The 20,872-nt window shown below is 40.8% G+C and overlaps 1 protein-coding gene across 1 annotated transcript in view; it reads left to right on the top strand.

Annotated features, from left to right (window-relative positions):
- Positions 1–14,791: 14,791 nt before the first annotated feature.
- FBXL4 (F-box and leucine rich repeat protein 4) overlaps positions 14,792–20,872 on the top strand; it is an 80,835-nt gene continuing 74,754 nt past the window's right edge. The window contains exon 1 of the mRNA XM_007464303.1: positions 14,792–14,980. The gene's annotated coding sequence lies outside the window, so the exon portion shown is untranslated. The remainder of the gene's footprint in view (positions 14,981–20,872) is intronic.

The following is a 20,872-nucleotide window of genomic DNA, read 5'->3' as shown; positions in this document are numbered from 1 at the left end:
GGGGTGGGATAGGGAGGGTGGGAGGGAGGGAGACAAAGAGGGAAAAGATATGGGAACATATATATATGTATAACTGACTCACTCTGTTATAAAGCAGAAACTAACACACCATTGTAAAGCAATTATACCCCAATAAAGATGTTAAAAATAAATAAATAAATAAATAAATAAATAAATAAATAAATAAATAAATAAATAAAGTGTTTTCATCACGCCCTCCCAAAATTCGGTCCTCTCTTCTGATGAATATCTTTTCAAGCACTTAGGCTCAAACCTTCAGGACATATTCCTTCTCCTGCTAAGTCTATTCTCTTCAAGTGTCTCCTCTCTGACCCTTACTCTCCATTCTCCCTGCCCCTTCCCTAGACCCCTAATGTCACCCACCTGGCACGAGCCCTCCAGCCTCAGATAAGGCTCTCTTATCTGAGATCTTCGGGGCCAATGGCTTTCAATGTCATTTTTAAGTCTGTTTAAGCAGGGAATTGTAAAAATAATGACACTCAGATACCTTATGAACATATAAATATACACTCACTCATCTTTTGATATAGCCATAACATTTTCCTGACTGTTGATCCATTTATTGCTATTCTTTTTTTTTTTTTTTTTGCGGTACGCGGGCCTCTCCCTATTGTGGCCTCTCCCGTTGCAGAGCACAGGCTCCGGACGCGCAGGCTCAGCGGCCATGGCTCACGGGCCCAGCCGCTCGGCGGCATGTGGGATCTTGCTGGACTGGGGCACGAACCTGCGTCCCCTGCATCAGCAGGTGGACTCTCAACCACTGCACCACTAGGGAAGCCCTATTGCTATTCTTTATTGTCCTCTTAAAAGCTATATCCATAGTGAATAATAATAATAGTAATAATGATAATAACAGCCCTTCTCTAACACGTTGAATGTAGCAGATACTCTTGTATGCACTTAAAAAAATTTAAACTCTATTAATCCTTACTGCAGACTATGAGGTAGGTACTATTAGTAACCTTATTTTACAGATAAGAAAACTGCGGCACATAAAGGTTAGGTAAGTCTCATAGACAGCAAATAACAGAACTGAAATTGGATTTAATAAGTTTGGCTTATAGGCTCTTACTTGCTGTGCTACACTCTGAAAGTGCAAAACTCTTACAAAGAAACTTGACTATAGAATCTTTCTAGATGTTCATTTTTCCCCCCTATCTTTTACCTGTCTCACCACCCTTAATCTTACAGCATTTATTACACTCTTATTTAGTCTTTCCCAAAGCAGGTAGTTTCGTTTTTACAGAAACTACCACCCTCTTTCCTTTTGCACTCTTAATTAACTTTGTGTTAAAATATTTAAATTATGTAATTGCAGCTAAAGTTCATACACAACTTTGGGAACAAATATCATGACTCTTGATCAGCAAGCAACTCATCTGGAAAGAGGAAGAAGACAAGGGCCTGTTTGGGTATATCTTCCTGGTCTCAGCATCCAGAGATTTGAGACACAGCACTGAGAGCAGAGATTAATGAGACATTTCAGTTACGAGGGGGTCAGTTAAGAGAACTTCTGCTTTCTCTCAGTTTCCAGTGTCTTGCTATTCTGATCCATTCTGCCCAGGGCTTTCAGAGTGAGTCATTTTCCTAAATAAATAAGTTACTCACCTGATCAAAAACATGCAGCTGTTTCTCCATTGCCACAGAACAAAGTCTAGAGTCCAACAGAAAACCTAAATTCTCAGCATAAAGTCTTCAATGATTTATCCCAGACTGATCTCGGGTGGCCTCGGCCTGCAGCGGCTTGAAGCAGGGTTTCAGTTCCCTGCCAGTGATTGAGGTCTGGTCGTGGTGGTGAGAGTACCGAATCCTAGCCACTAGACCAGTGGTCAGTGACAAGGCCCTGGCCCTACAGCTTTGCAGAAAAAGAATTCCCACAAAGATGGAAAGTAGTGACACAAGTATTTATTAGGAGAAAAAAAAGAGTACAGTACGTGTGGATAGACACACGGGTGGGCTCAGAGAGAGAGTCGCTCCCTTGAGGCAGTTTGAATCACTGTTATGGGGCATTTCTTCCAGGTTTCCTTTGACAAATTATTTTGATTTGCCTGGTTCAAAGTCCATATTTGGTATATCTCAGGACTGTTCCACGTGTGCGGGCACATCTCTTTGCCAAGATGGATTCTACCGAAGAGGCCTATGGGTAGTGAGCATCAGTTGGCATCACTCCCTTTTTGACCTCCAAGGAGCTTTTCTGCTCATGTGTAGTCAGGTCTCCTGACTTTCAGAATGAGGAATATGTGGTCTCTTATCTTCTATCTGGGCAGGGCCCAGCCTTCTCTCTCAATTGTCTTGTTCTCATCTCGGAATATCAGTCTTCAGGGAACAAACTCAAACCTTTGCCCTGAGGGCCCATCTATCTCCTGCCTCAAAGCCACCTCTCTAAATACATTTTTCCTCTCCATGCTCCAGCGATATTAATCTATACTGAGTTTGAGTTTTGAAAACCCATAATCAACTTTATTAATAATTCCCCTAGGCAGCATCTAGGTTTCTTGTTTAGTTCTCTGCCCCTCTCTTTATTCTAGAAACTGCAACAGCTACGAGTGGTATAGGAAAGGGAAGGAGAAAGGCAGAAACAGAGTACACAGGATCGGTTGTATGAGCTCTCCAAGGCCCTGTGGCAGATTTTCCTGATATGGCTATGGCAATATTTCTGCTTCAAACATGCTCTTCAGAACCTTGCCATTCTTCCCTCCAAGAGGTGGGGTCTCTGTTTTCTCCTTGTGATTTGGGGCAGGAACTTGTAACCACTTCTGCAATGTAATGCTATATAACTTCCAAAGCTAGGGTATAGAAAGGATATAGTCTACATATGGCTCTCTTCCTTAGGATGCTTGCCCTTTGAACTCTGCCACCATATTGTGATGAACTCAAACTAGCTTTTTAGCCTAGAGACCATATGCAGAAGCCCAAGTGGAGAGGAACTCCAGGCCCCAGCTGACAGCCAGTATTAACTGCATGACACGTGAGTGAATGAGCCTCCAGATGATTCCAGCCCTCAGCTTTGAAGTCTTCCAGCTGGGGCCCAGAAAGTGTAGAACAGAGGCAAGCCGACCCCACTATACTCTGTCCAAAACCTGATCCACAGAATCTGTGAGCATAATAAATTGTTGTTTTTCTCCACCAACTTTTGGAGTAATTTGTTATGCAGTCATAGTAAGTGAAACAGGCCCTTTGTACAAATAAGTAGATACATAGGGGTCCTCGTCCCATAATTTTTTTTTTTTTTTTTTCCGGTACTAGGGCCTCTCACTGCTGTGGCCTCTCCCATTGCGGAGCACAGGCTCCGGACGCGCAGGCTCAGCGGCCATGGCTCACGGGCCCAGCCGCTGCGCGGCATGTGGGATCTTCCCGGACCGGGGCACGAACCCGTGTCCCCTGCATCGGCAGGCAGACTCTCAACCACTGCGCCACCAGGGAAGCCCCTCATCCCATAATTTTGAGCTAGAAATGGTTGGAGAAGCCCCTCCCTTTGAGGACTATTTGCTCAATGTTTTTATCCCCAACTCCTACTGCCCTTTACTACGGGGTTCCACTGGAGTATGAAGTGGAACTGGGGGCCTGGACTTACAGTCTCAGCCAACAGCGCCTCAGCCCAGGGGCCTCCAGTGCCTCCCCCCATCATTTTCCCTGTGCTCCGATTTTGTCAGATGGCTGCCAGCACAGTATCGCTGGATGATTCTTTTTTCCTTCTGCGAACTCCTTAAGCTCTTGCTTAAGGAGCATTAACGTTGACTGTATTAGTTAATGCCAACCTCAGTTATCTTAGGCCATCAGAAGTGAAATGATAGTGTATGTGCTCCCTAGAAAATCACTTCTGCTTTAGAATTTCTTCACATACCAATCTGTGTTCAATAACAATATTTTCACAACATTGATCAAAAGGGGGCAAAATGGGGCTTCCCTGGTGGCGCAGTGCTTGAGAGTCCGCCTGCCGATGCAGGAGACGCGGGTTCGTGCCCCGTTTCGGGAAGATCCCACATGCCGCGGAGCGGCTGGGCCCGTGAGCCATGGCCGCTGAGCCTGCGCGTCCGGAGCCTGTGCTCCGCAAATGGGAGAGGCCACAACAGTGAGAGGCCCGCATAACGCAAGAAAAAAAAAAAAAAAAAAGGTTGATAAAAAAAAGGGGGCAAAATGATCACAGTATGCTGTGGGTAAAAAAAGGGTTGGCGATATTTTGCTACTCTTGGCAGCTCTCTCCTATCACTAGTCCCCCAAAACTCTTCCTGCCTCTTTTTCCCCTGCAGGCTTTTCTTCATGTCCTTGCCTTTGCCTGGAAATCCCTGGAATTTTACCTATCTTTTTTAGCTCAGTTCAACATGCCAACTCCTTTAAGTAGCCATGCTTGGTGGCATCTTACCCAACTTTATGCTCCTTCAGAATTTTGTTTATAATGCTTTTAAATCCTCTTCTTGTGATTAACGTATCTGTACATATGGATTATGTCCTTGGCTAGGTAGTGAGGTCTTTGTTAGTGTTTATGTCCTCTGCACTTAGCAGAATACCTTTCACATAAGAGATCCACAACACAAGTTTGTTGAGTTAAATTTCTGAGTTAAATTTCTAAATGACAAGGAATGGTGAAATATTATACTAAGGTTATAATAGTATAATAAGGTTTATATGATATGTATTTATTATATATGATTATAAGCTTCAGAAATTTAAATCTGATTAGAGTCTTTGAGTCTGGTGTGTATGTGTATGTGTGTATAGATATATATGTAAGTATAAAAATATATATATATTTACATGCAATGTAAATTAGTGTCTCATTTCCTTCACATTTCTATAAATTATTGTTCCCACTATTTGGGCTTAACTTTGTATTTAATTTCAGAAAAGGCTTCAAGGGACTTACCTGGGAGAACCAAGGAATTTTAGTGATGGCAATTTATCACACACACCTAGTGTTTAATCTGGATAGTTGGTAGAAGTGTACCCTAATTATTTGGTTCTGATTAAGAATTAATAAACCCTTACAGCAGCTGAATGTGAAAATTTGAACATGAAAAGTGTTAAAAAATATGACAAGAAGGAGCAAGAAAAAAATGTTAATTTTTAAAAATATTAATTTATTTATTTTTGGCTGCGTTGGGTCTTCATTGCTGCACGCGGGCTTTCTCTAGTTGTGGTGAGCGGGGGCTACTCTTCGTTGTGGTGAACGGGCTTCTCACTGCGGTGGCTTCTCTTGTTGCGGAGCACGGGGTCTAGGCGCGAGGCCTTCAGTAGTTGTGGCTCGCGGGCTCTAGAGCGCAGGCTCAGTAGTCGTGGTGCATGGGCTTAGCTGCTCCGCGGCATGTGGGATCTTCCCAAAGCAGGGATCAAACTCGTGATCCCTGCATTGGCAGGTGGATTCTTAACCACTGCACCACCAAAGAAGCCCAATGTTAATGTTTTAACATAGCTTTTACTTTAAGTTAAAAAGTGTCATTAGCATATTTCTGTTTCAAAATATTTGCTAGACTGAATAGCTTCTACTTTGGAAGTCAGATAAACTACATAAAATAATTGTTTAGAAAAAGTACACATGAATGAATTGTTCCTTACTAACAATATGATATACATCTTCCATTCAAAGATATTAATATCAATCCTTTCTTTATGCAGAACTTTTTCCAGCTACAGCATTTCAATTAACATACCCATCTATTTCCATATGAACAGGGATCTGTGCTAATTTTACACTAATTCCTAAGATGAATAATTGAGATATTGGATGCAATGCCTCAAAAAACTGAATCTTGTTTAGTGCTTGAAGTAACAAGTCCTGAGCCACGAGTTAATCAAGAAAACTATAGATAGGTCTTCATTAACATACCAAGAATCAGCCCACCAATAACGAAATCACTGAACATGCACATTTAATGGTGCAAAATTCAATCACATTTAACTCAGCCTGAAAATATCAGTATCTTAATAATTTCTTGTGTTTATATAGACGAGAAACTTTCCTGTGGAGAGAGCAAAGTTCTTTTGCATATCTTGATTAACCACATTTAAGAGCAAGTGCCATTATCCGCACTTGACAAAATATCAAAAAGGTGAAGTAACTTAGCCAAGGTCACACTGACAGAGAGACATCTAAATCAGCTCTAGACATCTTGGCTGCAATTAACACTCTCCTGAATCCAGAAATAAACAAGACAAAATATATTTCTATACTTGGGTGCTTCCAAGATATTATAAGGTCTCGAATGGTACTGTCACCCACCTGTGCCTCCCTCCCAGTGCTATATGCAATGAAAGAGGAAGTGTGGAAAGCAAAGGAGGCACCTGCCAGCAGTTCTGAAGCCTTGATTCTGGAAAAGGATGTAAATGGGAACCAGAGACAAATCTATGTACCCAACTATTTTGAGCTGTGGCTTGGTCATAAACATTCTACAGTATGGTTCAAGGGTGCTGTAACATGATCCTTTGTGACCATGGAATCAGGCACAAAGCACCCAGTCATAATATGGACCCCTTTAAAAATGCTAGAGGATGAAGCTTGCCATGTATGTGGTACTGGGGAGCCCCAGATGCTGGTCAATCATGGAATAAGGGGTAAGGAAGTCTGAAAGGGAGGTGAAATTGGCAGAGTTGTCCTAGGCTCTTGGTATGTCCCCAGTCCTTCCTCAGATGTAATTTTGCGGCCTGGTTGGTACTTGTGTCTGGATAGAGAAATAGTTAAAAATAAAAAAAAAGAGAGAGAGAAGGAAAGAAAAGAAAAACTCAGATTAGAAGTTCGGGTTGATACTAGATCTGGATTGGAAAATAAAAGGTACATCTGTCCTTGTTCCTCTGTCCTGCGGCACTGGAAGTGAAACTCATTTGTCACCCTGGACTAGATGCTCTTTAGAAATCCTTCTAGTTATATCGTTTTCGTATCCTGCTTAAGTAAAGAGCTTTTGAAAATTACAGAACAAAAAAAATTTTTCCCAAATGCTCTAGTCTGTTAATTGCTCTCTCTGAATGCATGAAAGTGTGATTGTTTTCTTAAAGGTATAACTTAAGGCAGATACAGCACTACAAGGTCATCTCAAGCGGAACAGGTAAAAGAGCAAGATGTCCTCTGTTTAGATACATCAATATCTAAAAAAAGCTCACAGAGAATGTCAACTGACTGATTCAACACATTTCCAGAAGATGAAGGTATATTAGAATCCTGAAGAAGACAAGGCAGAGAAAACTTTGCTCATTAATCAGCAATTACTGGTAGCTAGTGAATATCACAGTTTCGATAAAGTGCCAGAGCCCACTAATGGTATGAGAACATTAAGTCTTTGGTCACAAAGTCACAGCAAGACCTTGTTCAGATTTACTTTGGAGCTGTCTGGGCTTGGAGCTGTTGCTGTGAATAACAAATCTGATATTTTTCTTATGCCCCCGTTTCTGTGCTGCACTTGCACTTGGTGAAAACAAAAGCAGGCCAGAGCAGAATAGCAGCTAGAGATTGGCATTACTGGTTGAGAACTTTGACACATAGAAGGCTAAACTCATCCAGCTCATGTAGTCTTGGTACATGCCAGAATTCGATCTCCAAAACTCTGCTAATACTGCCTGCTGGCTTCCTCAATTACCTTGAAAGATGGGCCAGCTACAGTCTTCTGAGACTAAAGGGATACCCACTTGGGCTATCACCTCATAGATTTTTCTCTTGAATTGGCCTTTTCAGTAAAATGAAAATAGAATCTAGATTACTCCCCCTATTCCCAAGGAAATTTAAAACCATCTAAAGGAGTGGCACACATATTTAACAAGATTCTATCCACTTATTACCTTATTCAAGACTCCAGTTAAAGTTGAGATATTGCTCTGTAATATTGGTGCTTGGTCATGCTAAATCTTCATAGGTCACATACAATATTCGCAAGTGAAATGGCCTAAAGCTTTCTATTCAAAGTGTAGTTCAAGGCTTAGTAGCATCCATATAGCCTGGGAATTGTTATAAGTTCAGAACTCAAGCTCCACCCAGAATCAGAATCTGTATTTTAACGTGATTCTCAGGAGACTCAGATTCACATTAAAGTACTGGCATATGTGACTTTTACTATTTTTACAACAAATGGTATTTGTCAGGTGTTCCTTGTGAAAGAATGCCTACTTAGATTCCTACTTGCAGTCAGAAGCACAGACAGAACTGGAATAGAATAAACCACCAAACACAATTTGTATGTAAGGTCCAGCTCTCTGTCTAAATGAACATAAATTCTTATTAATGGGAGAATAAATAGTGATATTGTCCTTACCAAAAAACGGCCCCTCCCATCTTCAGAATATGACCTTCACAGAAAGTAGCTCAAAAACCCACTCTTCTGAATTTCAAATACTTGTGTTGTTTCCCTAAAGAGGTACGTTTCAGTGATTGCATTAAGCTTGCTTCCTAGCTGCACTAAAGGCTATGGAAAAATATTCATTATTAGGGAAATAGGACATACAAATATGAAATTAGCTCAAGACCTCTCATCCTATAAAATAGTCCAACATTATATGAATAGCAATCTACTTAGGAAATAGTAAATAAAGTGCTCGGTTCCATAACTGATTGATCCCAGCTGACCATTGTTAAATCTTGTCTGGCCCATCTCCAAGACGTTTGTGTTGTCCTGGCAGCCGCAGGCGTTCTCGGGGGCAGGAGACCAAGAAGCAGGCGGAAGGGGGAACGCTGCCAGCAGCCCATCCTGGATTCTCACCCTCTTCTTTTAGTGACTTGCTTTGTGAGTCATTTGATTTGGAGGAAAGACCCCTTACTCTAAAGCAATCAGATCTGTCACCATTAAAGGCTGAAATGATAAGCAAGAAAAAAAATATCAGAAGGATAGTGTATAATAGGAACTTTATCCTTGGTAACGTTTTGAGGAACCCATTAAAGAGGAAAGTCAATTTCTCTTCAAAACTTGGAAAACTTCTACCAATTTATAACCAGAAGAAAGAGAGAGAAAAAAAGAAAGCTACTTTTAAATTTATTTTCTATGTTTCTTTAACATAGAGGAATTTTTCCCAATAAGGCACTGAGGATTCTAACCAAGAAATCCCAAACAGTTATAGTATCACAAAGGATGATACTTACAGATACACTTTTAGGGTGCTTCTTGCCAGATGATATTTGTCTGCTCACATGCTATCCAGAAGAGATAATGCTGGATGAAGGAAATAGGTCATCAATGGGTACTGGGTTTAGGGGAAGCTTTATAATAAAGGTTTACCAATTATTGTAAAGATTTCATTTTAAATTATGCATAATTATTCTTGGTTCATTTGTATTTACTATATCGGTGATTTTTTAAAAATAAATTTATTTATTTTATTTATTTATTTTTGGCTGCATTGGGTCTTTGTTGCGGTGTGCGGGCTTCTCATTGTGGTGGATTCTCTTGTTGCGGAGCATGGGCTCCAGGTGCGCAGGCTTCAGTAGTTTTGGCTCACAGGCTCTAGAGTGCAGGCTCAGTAGTTGTGGTGCACGGGCTTAGTTGCTCTGCGGCATGTGGGATATTCCTGGACCAGGGCTTGGACCCATGTCCCCTGCATTGGCAGGCGGATTCTTAACCACTGTGCCACCAGGGAAGTCCCTGTGATAGTATTTATATTAACTTGATGGGGAAAATAGTGATGGCTCAATAACAACAAGAGGATACACTTCTTTATGTTCCAATGGATATACATAACCTAGAAAATCATATTTTCATAATTTTCTTTTAAATAAATACATAGATTATATTACAGTGGGGACAGGATATTCACACTTGTGCCAGAGCACAAATAAATGAATGAATACTGAGTGTTTATCTGGATAATCCAGTCCCCTCAAATCTTCCACTGAGAACAAAATAGTTGTAAGGGATTAAAGACTTTGAATTATATGGAACATTACTACTGAAACTCTCAGTCACATATCACTTTTGCTTTACCTGTATGGACAGAGAATCTTTGCTTTTCTTCTGTCGATTACCATGCCACTCTGTGAATAGACCATAGGGATCTGCCTAATGCAGACACACAGGAGCTCCTTTAAAAGCATCTCCACTTCAAAAAGGAAAAGTAGGAAGGAGAGGGATTGTAGCCTCAACTGGGTTTAGTGGAGGTCCTGACCGCAAGCTTCATTTTCACAGCTGTGTGCTCCATCCATCATAGAACCACAGGTGTGAAGTTACTTCAGGAAGAGATCTATTCTGTCCACTGTCTCCAGGTGGTATTTCTCCTATATTATTCTTGACCAGTGAGAATCATTTATCAATGCTAAAATTTTAAGTAAATGATTCAAGCTACAGAAGAAAGAACAGTACAACTCAAAACAGCACAAACAGCATGAGTTAGATAAGTTATTTAAAAAATATATTTAAAAATATTTTAAAAAATATTTCAAGATATCCCTTCGAGGCCTGTGTAGATTGTCTAAAGTTTTATCTGGTTATTTTAAACCATCTTACTGGTTTGTAATTAGTAGTCACTTTTCAAAGATATTGGAAGTTGTAAGTTAGGAGACCTATATTCAAGTCTTGGCTTTGCCAGCAACTTACCATAAGTCTTTGGGTAAATTACTCACATTTTCTGGGCTTTTCTCACCTCTGGTGACAATGGGAAGGATTAGACTAGAATGATCTTGAAGGTTCTGTTCTGACATTTTGTACTGGAAAGACTCAATTTCTGATCTTCAACACCTTGTAATAAATATTAGTAATATTCATACACTGCATACTACTTTATAGCTCACAGATTACTTTCAAATATATGGTTTCTTTTAAATCTCTCCAGTGCCTGTGAGTTAGGCACACTTCATAGACCTGAGAACAAGCTCAGAGAAGTTGTAACTTATCTAAGATCACAGAGTTACTTACATAGCAGAGCTAGATAGACAGGTCTTCCTACTCCCAAGTTCAATTTTCCTTCTATTGTATTCAGCTCTTTCAAGGTTACGGTAATATAGAAGCATGATTACTTTAGTTTTTGTTAAATAATAACATGAAAATGTGGTATCATTAAAAAACAAAAAGCAAGAACCCCAAAGCCACTGGATTTAAAGTCAGAGAACTAAGTTTCATGGACAGTTCTGACACTTTGATTTGGGGAAGTCACCTAACCTCTCTGAGCCCCAGTTTCCTCATCTGTAAAAAAAGGGGTTTGGGGCTTCCCTGGTGGCACAGTGGTTGAGGGTCTGCCTGCCGATGCAGGGGACACGGGTTCGTGCCCCGGTCCGGGAAGATCCCACATGCCGCGCAGCGGCTGGGCCCGTGAGCCATGGCCGCTGAGCCTGCGCGTCCGGAGCCTGTGCTCTGCAACGGGAGGGGCCGCAACAGTGAGAGGCCCGCGTACCGCAAAAAAAAATAATAATAATAAATAATAATAATAAATTTTTTTAAAAAAGGGGTTTGGACTACATGACTTTTGGGCTTACTTCTGGCTTAAAATTCTTATTTTCTTCTTAGCGGCTGTGACGATTTCTAGACTAATTTTATGATAGATTAATATTAAAGTGAAACTTTTCTAGACTGTAAGAGGTTTAAAAAAGTACACTGATAGACCACTTTCACTATTATTCATGCTCTTTGGCCACCTGCAAATTAAACACCTTGGACTAATATTACAGACTGAATGCCATTTTCCAACAAACTAGTTAACTTAAGATTTCACAGAGGGGTAAATTATTTTGGCTGAGTTATGTAGGAAATGTGTGGAGTTGCATTTTCTGAGAGGTCTTGACAGAAGAACTTATTTGGGAACCAATGGCAGAAAACCTAAGGGAGCTCACTATGAAGACATTTTGGGTCCTCTTGGCAGCGTATTGAATGACATCTCTGCCTCTCTGGTATAGTATCTTATTGCCATACTTACTCATTGCCCTGAAAGTTTATAACTGGTAGAAATTTCTTTTTAAGATGAAGAAAAGGGACTTCCCTGGTGGCGCAGTGGTTAAGAATCCACCTGCCAATGCAGGGGACGCGGGTTTGAGCCCTGGTCCAGGAAGATCCCACATGCCTCAGAGCAACTAAGCCCGTGTGCCACAGCTACTGAGCCTGCGCTCTAGAGCCCGCGAGTCACAACTACTGAGCACGTGTGCCACAACTACTGAGGCCCGTGCGTCTAGAGCCTGAGCTCCGCAACAAGAGAAGCCACCGCAATGAGAAGCCCGTGCACCACAACAAAGAGTAGCTCCCGCTTGCTGCAACCAGAGAAAGCCCACACGCAGCAACGAAGACCCAAAGCAGCCAAAAAGTAAATAAAATAAGTAAATAAATAAAAAGATGAAGAAAAATCACTTGAAAATAGCAGAGGGTACGACGGTGAGTGTTTCAAGAGTTAGAGACAAAGAAGAGTTTTGAACCTGCTGCTTCTTTGCCCGCCTCCCCGTCTGAGCAGAACATTGTAACTTTTGAAGCTAACTTAGAATGGATCATAAGCAACTTGCTGAGCTGGTGACTTTATGCACAATTAAGCTTTGTTGGGACTTTCTTTATTTGTAATAGCGCTGTTACGGCGTGGGATGCTATTCAGCTCTAAACAACATTCCATTTAATAACGAGGCATTAGTTCACGCATTAAATCAGTGCCATCATGAACTGATAAGTATCACCCTTTTCCTTGGCCTCACTTGGCTCTTCTGCCCAGCAAACAAAGCATGGCAATGGCATGGCCCTTGGGATGAGAAGGATGGAGGGAGGATAGATTGAACAATGATGATCGAAATTCCATCTACTCACAGAAATGGAACTTTGCCATGGTCTTTTCCTTTCCTTAAATATAACCTTATATACGTTCCAAGCAGCACTTCAAGTGCCTTTAAAAACAACAGCACCAACTACTACATCTCTTACACACACACACACACACACACACACACACACAAAAGGATATGTATGGAAGGGCATGCAAAAGATGTGCACTGACAAATATGAGTAAGAATGTTCATAGCGGCATCACTTGTAATAATCAAAACTAAAAACAGCTCAATGTACATCAAAAGTAGAATAGATAAATAACTTATGGTATATTTGTACAACAGAAACTCGAGAAACTACCACTACACTCAATAATATGAATAACTCTCACAAACCTAATTTTGAGAGAAAGAAACCAGATTCAAAAGAGTGTACATATAATGTATGAATCCATCTACATAAAGGCAAAAGTTAGCAAAATGAAACTCTGGTATTAGAAGTCAGGATAATGGTTACCTTTGAAGAGGAGTAAAGGGTAGAGATTTAGAAGAGCAAGGAGAGGCTTCTGAGTGCTAGTAATTATTTTTATTTACGTGAGTGATGAATACATGTGAATGTTCACTTTTCATCAAACTCTGCATTGTATTTTGTATCTTTTTCTAAAGACATTTTTTACTTCAATGAAAAGTTTATTTAGAAATTATATGAGAAATGAGAAACTGTTTTAGTAAGACTGAGTCTGAGTGCTCTATGGACATCAGCTCAATTAAGTCTAGCTGGCAACCATAAACAGTCAGTTTCATTTACTTACAATTAATTATTATTTGTAATACACTCTTTATTTTAGAATAAATAGAGATTTACAGAAAAGTCGCAAAGATGAAACAGAGAGTTCCCTTAATCACTCATCCATTTTCCTTTTATTGTTAATACTTTATGTTATAATAATACGTTTGTTACAACTAAGAAATCAGCACTGGTACATCACTACTAACTAAATTCCACTCTTTATTCTAGTAGAACTAGATTTCCCACTAATGTTCTTTTCATGTTCCGGGATCCCATTCGAAATATCATGTTACATTTAGTGGTCCTGTCTCCTAAAGGAGAGGGCTCTGGTCTGTGACAATTTCTCAGTTTTTCTTTCTTTTTTTTTTCTTCATTAACTTGGCATTTAGTTCAGGTTTTTTATAGGATACCTGGGCTTTCCGATGTTTTCTCAAGGTTAGACAGGGTTTACAGGTTTTGAGGAAGACTATCACAGAGATGAAGTACCCTTTTCCTCTCACCATATCAAGGCACATGTTATCAACTTGGCTTATCACTAACCGTGTTAACTTCCATCTGGCCAAGGAAGTGTTTCCCAGCTTTCTCCACAATGAAGCTACTTTCCCCTCCTTTCCATATTCTTTGCAAGCAAGTCACCAAGTGCTGGCCACACTCAAGGAGAGTTGAGGGTGGAATGGGGATTAAGCTTCAATTCTGCTAAAAATTTTCCATTTTTATATACAATTTATACTGCACATCATGTATTAGCTCAGTTCATGTATATAATTTATAAATAAATATCCTTATTATTTTGCTTCTTTAGGAGCAATTAGATAGCAAGTAATGTGTAGGTCAACCTTTCTTCATTATTAAACGTCTTCCATCCTAATGGAAAGCTTGCAATATGCAAGATAAATATGCAAACTAAAAAAGGGTAATATTGTATCTACTCAAAACACATTAAAATGATTAAGGGAGACCGTGAAAGCATCTTCTTCAACAGAGGTAATGATCACGGCCTTCGGAATGTTGGGAGGGAGATGAGCCTGCAGGAAGGACTTGTATCTGGGACAGAAGAGGTTTGCAAACTTGGTGAATTATGCCTTTAGAGCGCCTATAACTTTTGTTCCACTTTTCCTCTGAGAACCTTAAAACATCAGTAGTCCCTGTGCATCCCCTGACTCGACAACTCTAGACTGGAGAAGTCCTAGCAGACCGATGAGAGGAAGAGATTATTTCCGCAGTACATTTGCAACCGCTGCCTTCTGGGGAGTAACAGGCAATTTGTAGGGTACGACTCCGGCAAGGAAGGCAGTAGGAAGCTCCTCCCCTCGGCCTAGGAGGGGCGGTCCAGACGCCGCCGTGGCCCCGCCCCGCCCCTGGCCCCGCCTCTCCGCGCAGCCTGCTTTTCTTCCTTCCGGGTCGTGCTCGGCCAGGCGCGCCGCCTTTGCGCCGCTGTGCGGAGCCTGGGAGTCGCCCACGCGCCCCGGCTTCCCCGCGCTGGCTGGTCGCTAGTGGAGCTTACGGCGCGCGCCTCTACCGGACCCTGCAGGGTACGGCCCTTCCTTTACTTCTCCCTCCTGCGGGTCTCCGTCTTCCTCTTTTCGGCGCTGGGGCTGGGCCGGGCCCGGGCGGAGCCGCGCTTCGGAGAGCCCGGGCGCCCGGCAGAGGTCCCTCCCCGGCCTTACCGGCCCCGCCGCCCGCCTGCGCTTGCGGGGCTTGCTGGTGACCCTGCAAACAGCTTACTTGCCTCGGGCGCTGCTTCTCTGCGCGACTGTCTGCCGGGCGTGAGGCGTCGCCCAGTGCGCGCGGCGCAGGGTTGTTTACACCGCGGGGTTGGCGGGTAGTGCTGACCCTGCAGCCCCGAGTCGGCCACCTGCCCGCCTGTGTACTTGCTGCCTCCTGCGCGTGCTTCCTTGATTTCTTTTTGGCACCCGATGGTTTTTACCTAACCAGGCCCATGTCTTAATTCAGGACTGCCACGAGATACCCGGCAGCAACCCTGTTTCTGTGTTTTAGGGATATCCTTAGAATACAGTGTGATGATGAACATCCACTTGGCCTCCTTGTCAGCATGTTTGCAATGGGAGTGGTTTTGGATTTCCTTGATGGTTTCCCGAATGCTCGTTGCCACAAAGCCTCGCTTGCAGTCACTAATTAAAATATACAAATAACTAGAAAGTCAAGATGCTATAAACCTGTGGTCAGGTAGTTGCGTTGGCAAGGATGCTGTGTCTGGCTTTATGCCCCGGAGGACTCACGGCAGGTGTGGGGATCTTGCTTGCTTTGGTCTGTTAGAGGACACAAGCTGCCTTTACTGCTTCTTGGTATTCTTAAGTTCAGAATATAAGTACATTTTTTTCCACTTAAAGCTCACTTCATTGCTTCTCTTGTCCTATATTACATATTGTACCTGTTGGTTGAGTAGAGGGAGATTTTCTTGAGACATTAGTGCTTCTCTAGCCCTTTAGTAGATACTAAGTTCTTGGGGGAAAGGGACATGTACTTATTTTTCTAGTGACAGTATGCATCACCCCGTAGTAGGTGCTCTACTCGTTCATTGAATTGGATCCTTCTTTCCACACTTCCTTTCTGAGTACCATATCTTTTCTTTCTCTCTTTTTTTCTTTTTACTACTGTCCCAGATTTTGGCTTCTCTGAGTCCTGCATTTTCATACTCTTCCCTTCTCTTATGGACTTGAAAATCAGAGAGGTCAGCTCAATGTAAGATGGTTAATTCCTTTTTACTAGCGCCGTGATCCAGTAATGCAATTATAGTCCTCTGTACAGTGACATCGTAAAATATTGCTGTTATCTTTTACTTCTAAATATGGCCAGTTAACAAAAACCGCCCTTTCTTTCTTTACTGGGTTAGTCTCATTGCCTCATCGTCTTAAATTTTGCTGTGATCAACATAATCGGTTTTAACTTCATGGATCTAACTCTGGTATCCTCTGAAGAAAGACCTTTTGCCACGTGAATTGTATATAAGTATCCTCCTCTGTTTTCTTCTAGTACTTTTAATGGTCTTATTCTTCATATTGAAATCTTTAACCTACTTCAATTATATTTTAGTATAAGGACGGAATTAAGACCCTTTTTTTCCTCTCTCGTAGTTGTCAGTCATTGTCCCCATCATCATTTGTTGAATTCTGTTTTTCCCACTGATGGCAAGTACTGTATTTATCTGAGGCCCTAATTCTTGTATATTCTTGGGACTTTTTCTGAATTAATGTTTAGCAATCTCTGGCTTCCTATACTGATACCATGCTGGTCTTATTACTTTAGCTTTATAATGTGTTTTAGTGTCTAGTGATTCAAACAGTGCCTAAATATTTTTGGAATGGACACATTTAGTGAGGGTAAGTTGATTTCCTTTTTTACCCCTTCCTCCCTACTCCACCCCCTCCTTAAAGTTTCTTGCGTCTTGTTGAAATTATTTTTTAGCTTGCCTTTCTCATGGTCAGTTGAATCATTAACTATTGTTAAGTAAATCCCTTCACTTGCTAACTCACAACTTGCCATGTTAGAGTTGCTCCTCAGAGATGTACCTAGAAAAGCAGCTTGATTCAAAATCTGCATGTCTTTTGACTTTGCATTGTGTACTAGTAAGTGGAATGTGTCTCTCCTCATCAGCTGTGACTCAGGATGTTCTGTACCTGGTTTCAGTAGCTCTAAGGGATAAATGCCTATAGAAGTGATCCCTGGGACTGCACCATGCCCATTTGTATTTTACTATCCCAGCTGAACATCTTAAATGTAATGATTTTCAAGTGTTGCTATAATAGATACTTAACAAATGTTATTAGATCATAAAATAAATGTATACATTCTTTAAAAAAAAGTCAAGTAATACAGAAATAGCCAAAGGGGAAAGTAAACGTGTGGTGTGCCCACCTATCTGGTAACCCCATTCCCCAGAGATCATCACTGTTTAATCACTTGTTCTCTTTCCTTCCAGACATTAAAAATACATGTGTATAAGCCTATGTGTGTTTCATAACTGGCAGTATACTACATATAATTTTCAGTAACTGCCAGTTAGTAATAATTGATGAACATCTTTCTGTGTCAGTGCATATAACTTTGTCTTTTTAAAGTATTTTGATATTTCATTGTAGAAATAACCCAAAATTTATTTAACCAATCCTCTGGTGATATTTAGGCTATTCCAAATTTATTTCTGTTAGAAATAAAGCCTCAGGGATTACTTTTATGTGCACATATTTGCACATTTACTTAGTTCCTTAGTGTGACTGTTTAGACGTGGAATTGCTGGGTCAAAGGCTATATACGTTTTAAAATTATGATAGATTGTTCCATATTTCTCTTCAAAAGGTTGCCATAAGAGTAAATTTATACAGTTTCTGAGAATGCTGCCTGCTGTTGCTGTATCATTGCCAGGAATTGTCAAGACTGAGTTTTACCCTACTTGCAAGCTCGTAGTTTCATGGTTGCTGGTAGAAGACATGACATCCTGGGTCAGAGACAAAGCACAGCAGTTACAGTAGCCAGAGGATCATCATTGTCTTGTGCCATTTCCTTGAACCCTGATGTCCACAGGGTGATGTGATGAGGGTCAGATGATTCTAGCACATGCAGTAGATTGCATTACAAGAGAGGAACCCTGAACTTAGGGAACCTGACTCGTTCATAATAGGCTGCAAGTAAACCTGCTTAACCTTTGCCCTAGAGAGAGACATTATCTTTATTATACTGGATAGTAAAAAAAAAAAAAAACAAAAAAACCCTTCCCTCTACTCCAGAGGGAGACATCTCTTTATCTGCCAACAGTGTTTGCTGTATAAATACCCTTGAAAGGATAGTTTGGATCAGAGATTATCAGTGACCCTGCTTATAGGATATGCAGAAATGTGAGAGACATGTGAAGAATTTTCCTGAAAAAAAAAATCACTGCTAAAATGATATCATTTTTTACATTTTAGTAATTTCATGGATGAAAAGTAGTATTTTTACTGTTTTAATTTTGCATTTGTTTGCTTATTGATGGAGTCGAATATCTGTAAATGTTTTGTTACTTACCTGTTCATATTCTTTGCTTAGTTTTCTGTTGAAGTGTTCCTCTTTTTCTTACTAATTTGTAATAGCTCTTTACATGCCATGCTATCAATGACCTGGTACACCATTTGCTAGTATTTTTTCATAGTTTATTTTTAAATGCTGTTTCTGGGATCTTTTGCCATGTAGAAATCTTTAATATGTATGTTGTCAGTTCTGTGTTCTCTTCCTTTATGGCCTCCTGAGTTTCCGTTCCAAGGTTTTTAAAATACTCTTTGTACATATTCTCATATTGGATATTTTGTATTATATATTTAGTTTTTTTTAAATGGTTGCTTTGGGGCTTCCCTGGTGGCGCAGTGGTTGACAGTCCGCCTGCCGATGCAGGGGACATGGGTTCGTGCCCCAGTCCGGGAAGATCCCACATGCCACAGAGCGGCTGGGCCCGTGAGTCATGGCCGCTGAGCCTGCGCGTCCGGAGCCTGTGCTCTGCAACGGGAGAGGCCACAACAGTGAGAGGCCCGCGTACCGCAAAAAAAAAGAAAAGAAAAAAAAGGTTGCTTTGATAATACAGTTGACCAGTGAATAACATGGGTTTGAATTGCATTTGCTAGTATGACGTGGATTTTTTTCAATAGTAAATGCTCAGTACTACACAGTCCACTGTTGGTTGAATCTGCAGATGCAAAACTGAGGATGAGGAGGAACTGTGTATATGCAGGGCCAACTATAAGTTATACATGGATTTTCAACTGCACAGAGGTCCCATGCACGTAACCCCTGCGTTGTTCAAGGATCAGCTGTATTCTAAATTTACTTTTTCAAATATATGGACATTTTCCCAAAACATTTTTGATAAGCTGTCCTTCCCCTGTTTTTGGTTTGACACATTCATTGTACTGTATCCTTATTTACTGTTTTCTCAAAACTGACAAATCAGTAAGCAAAATATATTAGTCTCTTACTGTGACTGTGAATTTGGTTGGATTCATCCTTAAAGATGTTTGATCTTAGTGGATTTTAATCTTATAAAATATAAATTTTTTTTGTTCTGTTTAATGATTTCTGATATTACTGTTGCCATCTCTGTCAGTTTTGTGTATACTGGATAGATCTTTATTGCCCATATGTTTCTTTCAGTTATTCTGCATCATTTTGCTTTACTTGCCTCTCTTTAAATGTAAAACATCATCTAGCTAGACTTTCATTTTTCCTTAAAACCTTCCCCCCTCCCAACTTGAAAATTTGTCTTTATTTATTATTTATTTTGCATTGTTAGAAAACTTTTTTAAAAAGATAATTATAGGGCTTCCCTGGTGGCACAGTGGTTGAGAGTCCGCCTGCCGATGCAGGGGACACGGGTTCGTGCCCCGGTCCGGGAAGATCCCACATGCCGCGGAGCGGCTGGGCCCGTGAGCCATGGCCGCTGAGCCTGCGCGTCCAGAGCCTGTGCTCCGCAACGGGAGAGGCCCCAACAGTGAGAGGCCTGCGTACTGCAAAAAAAAAAAAAAAAGATAATTATAGATTCACAAGCACTTGAAAGAAATTATACAGGAAGATCTCGTGTATATACTTCACCCATTTTCTTCCTGTGGTAACACTGTGCTATAGCACAATAGTACATGCAGGAAATTGACATTGACACAATCTGCACACTTTACTCGGATTTCATCAGTTTTATCACTACAGGCACTTGTGTGTGTATGTGTGTTCTCTGACATTTTATGTACATCTTGTCACCACCACCATAGTCAAAATACAGAATCACTCCATTACAAGGAGAGCTTGCAAAAGGGCTTACTTCTTAATAGGAAAATTTAACCTATTCATATTTACTTTTTTTCTCCCCTGCAAGTTTGGAAATTCTAAAACCATGTAGAATTGACTTTCTGTTGCCCTCACACCTCCATTTAATAAGGTGAGACCTTGACTCCTTGCCTTCCCCACATTCTTGGTTCTATTGATTTGATTTCCTTTTTAAATCACTTATCTTCTGTTTTTTTTCCCTAACCATCCTTTTCAACTTTACCACTACTGCACCTATAATGATTTAGACTTAACTATAAGGTCACTGGTTACTTGAATATTATGTCTTCCCTTTTTAAAAATTATTTACTTTAGTTCATTTGTTTTTTGACTGGAATACTTTCTTGAGTAATGTTTTTAAGAAGAGTTATGGGAAGTATACTTGCATGTCCAGAAACAGTTTTCTGTTTGTTGTTTGTTTATCTATGTGAATACGAGTTTGAGTCAGTTCTTTTTCCTTAAGAATTTCTAAAATATTACAGTATCTTCTAGCATTTTTTTTTTTTTTCCTTGCGTTATGCGGGCCTCTCACTGTTGTGGCCTCTCCCATTTGCGGAGCACAGGCTCCGGACGCGCAGGCTCAGTGGCCATGGCTCACGGGCCCAGCCGCTCCGCGGCAT

Source organism: Lipotes vexillifer, unplaced genomic scaffold (assembly GCF_000442215.2).
Source record: "Lipotes vexillifer unplaced genomic scaffold, Lipotes_vexillifer_v1.1 scaffold1073, whole genome shotgun sequence".
In the NCBI taxonomy this organism is placed as follows: Eukaryota; Metazoa; Chordata; class Mammalia; order Artiodactyla; family Lipotidae; genus Lipotes; species Lipotes vexillifer.
The sequence above is the reverse complement of the archived record's forward strand: the minus strand, read 5'-3'. Positions and strand labels throughout refer to the sequence as shown.